The following is a 9,365-nucleotide window of genomic DNA, read 5'->3' on the forward strand; positions in this document are numbered from 1 at the left end:
GTATAGATAACCCTATATCTGACTCTTTTAGTTTTAGGACTTACACACAACCGTTATGTGAACAAAACTATAATACTCTCTTTAGCAACTTTGTTTCAAGAATATAAAAATGTAAAATGTAAAGAGAGATATGTCTCACCTGTTATTGTACAATTTACTCGCTCTTTCAGTGCGTTGGAGCTTAGCTAAATGCTAAATATAATTCTTTGTCTAAATTTAACATTCTCTGTTATATTAAGTCGGTTAAAAATGTAAATTTGCAAGAATTTTTTTTAAAAACCATCCTTCAAAATGCTTCAGGTCATTTTCCATTTCAGCTATAGCGAACAGACAAAAACTCAACATAATTTTGTATATAAGATTCTTATGTTTTAAAACAAAGCAGATGCAACAAATAAAGAAATATAATATTAAAAAAAATTATGTGTCTTTGGAGTGGATCCAAACAAGCTTGAAACAATAATAAAAATTCGCAGCTCCAGAAACACTTAAAGCACTTAGGTGATTTTTAGGTTTTTATAGAAAATTTATTAGGAATTTTGCATCTATCACTGAACTTTTAACTATTCATTTAAAGGATCACGGAATGATAAGAAAAAATCAGAGCGGCAAAGTAGATGTTCAACTATCATTGACCATGCTTACTTATTTAGTATCAGCAAAACCGAAGTATTATATACAGGGTGGCTGATGAAAGCCGCTACCAAAAAAAAAAAAATTAAATTTTTTCTATTTATTGAATCTGGTTATTTTATTTTTTATTTTGCAGATTGACTTTTACATTTAACAAAAATGCATAACTGGGACACTGAAACAAGAATTTGGATTGTCCGAAGCTATCACGCACTGGAGTCCGTAGTTTCGGTTCAAAGAGRGTATAGGCGCTCGTTTGGCGGCAATCCTCCGAGCAGATGGACCATAATGAGACTTGAAAACAATTTTGCCAAGCATGGGACAGTCAACAGAAGATCTTACCATCGAAACCCTTCAGTTCGAACTGAGGAAATAATCGCTGCTGTAGCTGCCGCCATACAAAACATCCATGTTTCGACAAGAAGCTTATCTGCTCAAATGGGTGTAAGTAGACAGTCATTACAGTCAATTATGCACACTGATTTGGACTTATTCCCATATAAAATTCAAATGGCCACCAAACTGAACGCTGCAGACTTGCCGATTCGCTTGGAATTTTGCCAGAAGATGCTTCAAATGGTGGAAGAGGATGTAAACATGTTGAACTGTCTTTTCATGTCTGACGAGGCCCATTTTGATTTAAACGGTAACATAAACAAACAAAATTGTCGAATATGGAGTGCTTCCAACCCACAGATACTCCATGAGACGGAATTGCGTCCACTTCGTGTCACAGTGTGGTGTGCAGTTTCATAACGCTGCACTACTTCTTGATGAGTTGATAGAGTTTTTCTATCCAGAATTACGCCGAATGAGAATTTCCTTCAACTCTGTGTGGTTTCAGCAAGATGGTGCAGCTCCTCACATAGCCCAACCTGTTATGACAGAATTGCGACGAACATTTCCCAATAAGCTGATATCCAGAAACTCCACATTCCGTTGGCCACCCAGGTCGCCTGACCTTACTGCACCTGACTTTTTCTTGTGGGGTTATTGCAAACAGGAAGTCTTTGAAATTTGAATGAACTAAGGCAATCCATTAAACAATTGCGGCTATTCCCGTCTCAACTCTCCAAGCAGTAATGAACCACTTTTTGGTAAGATGCCGCACATGCATCAACGAGCAGGGAGCGCATTTCAATTCCATTATTTTTAAAATTAATTGAGCTATATTTAATAAAATTGAATGAGCTTTAACATGAATAAAAGAAAAATTAATTCCAYACACGGAAAAAAAWTTTTTTTGAGTTTCTTAATGTATCAAAATTCGTCAGCCACCCTGTATTATTATAAAAAGTAAATACTTACCTATTTTCAAATATATTGAACATACACACACATATGTACATACATACTCGTACATAAACCGATACATGCAATTCGCATCCAATAATAATAAAAATGCATGGGTAAACACTAGTCACAAATTTACAGATCAGATAACATTAAACACACAATGTAAGGATTTAAAGATCCTTTGTTGAGTCCAATGTTTGATCTTTCTAATCAAATATTTTGGTAATTCGAGCCGGATAAAGAAGTCGATCAAAATTAAAAAGTCCTGTTCAAAATACAGGCAAAGTGTTGCGGAAAAAACCATGGGTATAAATAAAAAAATTCTTGATGTCCAGGCAGATTATTCCGTAACGGTGTTGCACATGTCAAATACTTTTTCAACAAATCCRTTGCGGAATCATGTGCCAAATGACAGAATAAAATCACATACACTTGTTTATTCAAATGCACAATTTTTTTAACAGTATTTCGAGAATCTTAAACACTGCAAAGCGAAATTACAAGAAGGAAAGTCCGAAATAACTTATAGTTCTCGTCAGCGTGATGTGCTGTTAAAACAATTTATGACTTGATGATATTGATATCATCGGCCTCAACACCCGGGCGGTTAGTTCTKCTTTCTCCAGGCTGGATAAGGAAGAAAAGAAAATGGGAATGGCAGTGAACGAGGGCAAGGCGAAATATCTCCTGTCATCAAACACACAGTAGTCGCACTCGCGACTAGTCATAATTTCGAAGTTGTAGATAATCGTCTATCTTGGAACCAGCATTAACAGCAACAACATCTTCAGCCTCGAAATCCAATGCAGTATAACTCTTCCCAACAGGCTTATCTCTTCCGGCAGGCTCACATTTTGGAGAAATGTGGAAAGTGAAGTCCAGGTTAAATCGTTTGCAGATAAGAACGAAGCTGAAATAATCAACCACATTTTAGAAGCTTATGCTGAAGCATACGAGAAGTAAGAGGAAGTTCAAGTTTTGCATAAACCAGCACAATTGCCGAAAATGGAAAAAGATAGTTTATTTGAGCCAAATTATATTCTTACCAAAAAAGAAAAAGAATTTGTAAATTATGGGAAGCAGCCAATAATTATAGCTCGCGAAACTTGTAAAATGCAACACCAATGGGAAGATGATTGGAATGAGTCTGCAACCCAAACCAAAATAAAAAGACCTCAATGTGGGACTGGTAGTAAACGAAGTAGATGCACACTAATGACTGCAGCAATATTTGGAACAAAAGTCAAAGAATGGAAGCATCGATATTGCAAATACAAATGGAAGATTAAATTTAAGAAAGTTAAGTATAAGTATCATATACGTATACAGTTCACTAATTTTAAATAATTATTTCTTCCCTCGGCAATATTTTCAAATATTATTGAACACGCTTACTTATTTAGTATCAGCAAAGTCAAAATACTATTAAAAATAAATATTTATTTTGAAATATATTGAATATACATACTATATATAATATACATATGCACATACAAGTTAATATTTTTAAAATTAAAATCAAATTTTTGAATTGAAGATGTTTCTTTATTGAATTTTCTGTCAGAACTGATCTTTCTTTTCTTAACAATACCCTGATCTAGCTGTAGGTTTTCGGCAGCGACGTTGGTTTTGCTGACGAAGGCGGCAGAGCTGGCGGGAGAACTGTGGAGATCCCTGGAATGTGTTATATTCCTAGAAATTAGTTGCGGTTGCAGCGGCAGTAGTTTTTTATAATTTTAGTTCATGTTTTTCAGAATTTTGTGGTCTCTTGTATTCAAGTGCAACAGCCACTTGGATATTGTGCAAGTGTTAAACTTATTTGTATTTAACTCCTCCCCCTCAAATTTCTGCTTGTCCTCAAGTAGGCGTTAGAGGTAAGGAATGTTATTAAATGTTTCTGAGTGAATTGTTATTTAGTGTTTTCGGAGTTTTTTGTTTTGTTATAGTAATTTTTCTGATATGGCTTAAATTTATGTTTTATTATTTTATTTTTCCCACAGCGAGTCCTTTCACTGAACTGGGCTTACAATACATTTTGTTTCTCTTATATAATACATTTTCAGTTAAAAAATATTTTGGTACATTAAACATTTCATTTTTTGATGCAAAAATTTTAGTTGTTTTTAAATGAAATATTAATTTATTTTTCCAACTGGTTCTATTAAAAAAGTGTGATATGTGGTTGGATCTAATTTCGGAATTTTTTCGATATAATCGAACGATTTTATAGGCTTGTTGTTATTTCATTAGACGTAGGAGATATTTTTGTTTTGTTTTCATTATGTAATGAAATTAAAGGAAGGTTTTTATTTATTTATTTATTCATTTTTCTTTTAGACTGACATGTATCCCTTGGCAATTTTCGGACATACGTATTTTTTATATTGCTTTTGTGAACTATTCGATCTGCCTTTGTAACGATGGTGGTATTTCTATTTTCTTTAACTATTTCTTTTTTATAACGTGGGAATAACTTGGAACCTAATCTTGTATTTTGTTTAACAAATATTTCTTGCCCTGGCACATATGTATGTATGTCTTTATTTCTTTGCGTTCCTTGTTATTGGTATTTAGGCTTTATTGTTGTTTCTATTTAAGTCTGTCGATATTGTTCGGTCTACTTTTCTCGTATTGTTCGGGATCGGTGGTAATATTTCTGCCAAAAAATAATTCCAATGGTCTTTTTTTATTTTACTTACTGTATAGTAATGGCCCTGTACAGTAAGTAATCAAACGTACCATGCTCTTTCTTAGTTTTTAAGCACCTCCATATCTCGGACAGGGTAGAATATAATCTCTCGATATGTCTAACTGATCTTTCATCATAAAGGTGATACTTGCAGAGTTAAAAGATTTTTCGTTATCCATTACAATGAATTTTGGAACACCATAGTAAAAGAGTAAATTTATTTTATTCTTTAGCGGTTTCTTAATATGTTCTATTGCTCTTGATTTTATACTCTTTGCTTGCGCTAATTTTTAAAATTTATCTATTGCTTTGAGTATTGATTCTTTTTCAGTAGAGAATATGTCAATATGAATTATACATATGTCCTGGGAATTCTCGTATAGGGTTTTTTTTTAAACTCTGGAATAGGTGGTTTTCTATCATATTTTCCTTCTTTACAAACTTGACATTGTTTCAATAAATGGCTATTTTCTGTTTCATTTTAGGAAAGTAATATTTCTCTGAGATTTGTATTTTGTTTTCTTCAGATTAACGGACGGATTAAGATGTTTTTTTTTTTAATATTTCAATTAATTCAGTGTCAAAAAAGTTTGGTTTGGAAATTATGTGTCTATGAAATGTTGGGAAGGGTAGCGTAAACTTGTAGTCGGGTGGATTTTATTTATGAATAAATGCCTGATTTTTTAATASATTAATCGGGGCATTAATACTAGGAATAAGACTATAGCGTGAACTCTGAGCACTATGTTGAGCGTAATTCTCTGTCATATTCGTTAAGGTAAGATTTCCATATTCTAACCGCTATACTGCCTTTCCAGTTGCAATCATGCGTAAGGGGTTCGTGGTCTGTATAAATGTTCACTTTAGATCCGCCAAATAGGTAACCACTAAAAGACTTTACAGCCCATATCATGGCTAACATTTCTTTACGCACAGTTGCATAAACTTCTTCGGTCTTTGATAAGGTTCTCAATATAAATGCTATTGGCCTAACGGCTTGAGAAAGAACTGCTCCTATTGCATAATCAGAAGCATCAGTGGTTACTGCAAATTCTTCAATAAAATCAGGATAGTGTAATATTAAATCGTCAGAAATTAGAGTATTTTTCAGCTGTTCAAACGCTTTTAATGCTTCGTCGTTAAGTTGTATTAATTTCTTTGATGGGGCCCCTTTTGATATTCGTCCGTTCTCTTCTCTCAGCAATGCTGTGAGTGGTTTGGCAATTGTCGCATACCCCTTAATGAATGTCCTATAATATAATAAGTGTCTTGGGGCGTGGGTAATTAGCTAGGGTTTTACCTTGTTGGGATTTGTCTTTATGCCTTTGTTTGATATAAAGAATACAAGAAATTCAACTTTAGTTTTAAAGAATTCTTGTAATTGACATTTAATGTTTGCTAAGTTTAATGTTTGGGATATTATATCAAGATCTTTACAGTGCGTTCGATAGTCCTTACTAAAAACAATTATGTCGTCTATGTAGATTTCGCAAATTTTAACTCTGAGTTCTCTGAGAATATCCCCAAGAGTGCGTTGAAATATAGAAGGAGCATTCAGTCCAAATGGGAGTCTTGTAAATTCATACTTTCCGTTATTTATCGATGACTTGTTATCGCTTAGTTGTGAAAGTACTACATTTATGTCCGATATGGGGTATTGTCTGTTATTGTGACACTGTTTAGTCGATTACCATTCTATATTTTTTTATATTTGAGGCATCCAATTTCTTTGGTACGATCCACACAGGAGAATTGTACGGTGACCGGGATGGTCGTATAATATTATTGTCTAATAATTCTTTAATTTGTTTATTTACTTCGTCTTTTAAGGACATTGGGTATTGATAAAATTTTTAATAAACAGGATTGTTAGTACTTGTACGAATTTCTACTTTAACGTTTGTGGTGTAGGTCAGTTTTTCATTAGGTTCGGAAAATAGGCTTGGGTGTTTCTTTAGTAAACGATTTAGTTGTGTTTTTATAACATTTACTTGCTCAATTTTTTTTCTTTATATTAAAATTATTTTACTACTTTTTAGACATTGTTTTATTACGTATATTAATTACAGCACCAAGCTCTTTCAATCTTAAATTTTTATTAATTATGATTGAATATAATTTCTGGTTGACCCAGTATCTATTAAAATTTGCCCACTCCTCGCCTTACATTCAATAGATGTGACCTGGTCCACGAAAAGGGAGCTAACGTGCGAAAACTAGTTTTCTGGGAAACAGCTGTTAAAATAAAAAAGCATCTCATCTTCCATCCGAATCAACTAAAAAGTGAAAATTGATTTTTTGACACCTAAGCCCCCTTTCCGTAGACCAGGTCACATTTATTGTCATGGTTTTCTGCTAGCTCGGTGTATTCAATTACCGCCTGGTGAAAGTCAGTATGGTCTTCTTGAGCAGCTACATTCGGTTCATACATAGACATTTCTGGTTCTTCTACGGCTGAAGTCGTGTCTGTCTGGGATGTTTCGATATTGAGGTTTCTCTGCCTTTTATTCAGCTCGTTATGTGACATTAGTGATATAGGGGGTAGTTTAGCGGCCCCCATGGGCGGTGGTCTGTTAATATAATTTGTTTAGTGTGAATACTGTTGTCAATTCCATCGGCTCTGTCCTTGGTTGTGGTTTAGGTGTAAAAGGACGGGGTTGTTGGTATGGAGGAATCGGTCCAAATTGATTTCCTACATTCGCAAAGAATGGTCTGTGTTGAAACTGTCCAAAATTAATATTATTTTGTCTGGGCAATAAGAATGGGATTGGCTGAGGAGCAATATTTGATGGGAAAATGGTCTGTGTTGTAAATTTGGGTTACTATGGATTTGGGTTTGCCTGTSCATTGGTGGTAGTCGTTGTGGTGATTGATGCATTTGACAGAAATTTAATTGTTTCCCTTTATTAATAGCATGATTGGACCTGAAAGCTTGATTTTCTAATTTTAAGCAAAGATGTAGTGCAGTTGGTAAGTCTGTGAGTTCTTTCATACCCAAAAGTCGTGACAAGTCTCCACGTAGTTCTAAGACAAAGATGTCTAGGGCTTCATCTCTATATAACTTAGTCATGAGTTATTGAGATTCTAACTTTAAGTCCATGCAACCAATTCTATCTAGTATTAACGACAGACTGTTTAGGGCTCTGAACTATTGTAGTAATTTGGTATTCTAGAGTGCTCAAATCTATTTTATCTGCAAAGTGTAGTGTGAGGCATTTGGATATGGCAGACCGGTTTCAGGGAGCACTGTAGCATTCTAAGGCAATATCGGTATTGTCGATAATTTTATTGCGAATAGTGTGCAATATTCTGAAATATTTAGGCGAGCCTCTAGTGTGTTCATATGTTTGCAACATCCTTTTCCACGACCCGAATTCAGCTGGGTTGCGCGTAGGCTTTTAACAATGTCCGGTACTTTATCTAAGTGATCTAAATTTCTTAAATGTTCAATATTGATTCCCTAACTCTCCGTATTAATAAAATCAAAAGTGTTGCTATGAGTCTAACGTAACAAATTTGGCAGCTTAGTAATAATTGAGAATATTATAATTTATATGTAATGCAAAAATTTAACTGTTTATCTTTTTCTTTTTTTTTTGAAATTTTAAAATTCTTAATGTTAATTTTGATCATTAAAATAATTTATTTATTACAATTTTGGCTATCAAAAACAAGCAGGATTATGTAAAAAACCAAAGCGTAATACATATGTACATATGTATGTATGTAAGTGCAGTGATCTCTAAAACGAGCGCTCATTAGCACATAATAAATAAAATGTCCACCTATAGGTGTACCCTATAGGGTATTTGAACATCAAATACATATAAAAGAATAATACATACAAAAATAAAACGTATAACATATTTCCGGTCAACAGCAATTAATTAAATTAAATAAAAGCGACATTATGTATACGCGTAATAGTTTACTTGAAAACTCTTATTTACTTCACGCCTAAACATTTCGTTCATAACTCTTATTTACATAGAGTTCTCGTCAAATCAAATAAATACATAGGAGATAATTTTTGAAATCTCGGTTTACCAAAAAGCAATTGATTTTATTGAAACTCTTACATACAAAAGAGTCTTCTATTGAACATTTTATATACGAAATTTTTTTAAACATTTACTAGTCTAGTTCACTAAGACGTTTTGATATTCTATACATTTTTTAAATGAGCTCAGACTGAAAGGACTCCAAACCAAGTCAATCACTAAAAGTCCCAAAGATGATTTCTGACGAAAAAAGTCCATGTAAACCGGCGGAAGCTACACGCTCGAAGCAAAGTGCTACGAAACAGAAAAGGGGGAAAGACATATCATTCTCTAAATTCATTTCTGAGAGTGACTGTCTAATAAAATATTGCAATCGCTTTGCCTCCTAGTCGATGCAAGAAAATTCTGAATCGGCGCTAGAAAAAAAGCCAAGCAATTGAAAATTTTTGGATACGTCTCCAGGCTGCATAAGACGCAATTGTAGACACTGACGATTCTGATCTAACAGAAAACTTTAAATCTTCTGCTTACGCCAAATTTGAAAACTGCTTTGACCAGTATGAAGACACAAAAATTATGATCACTGATCAATTGAAACTTCTTCTTCTTCTTGATTGGCGTAGACACCGCTTACGCGATTATAGCCGAGTTAACAACAGCGCGCCAGTCGTTTCTTCTTTTCGCTACGTGGCGCCAATTAGATATTCCAAGTGAAGCCAGGTCCTTCTCCACTTGGTCCTTCCAAC

This window comes from Bactrocera latifrons, unplaced genomic scaffold, assembly GCF_001853355.1.
Source record: "Bactrocera latifrons isolate USDA-ARS-PBARC rearing strain unplaced genomic scaffold, ASM185335v1 scaffold_781, whole genome shotgun sequence".
In the NCBI taxonomy this organism is placed as follows: Eukaryota; Metazoa; Arthropoda; class Insecta; order Diptera; family Tephritidae; genus Bactrocera; species Bactrocera latifrons.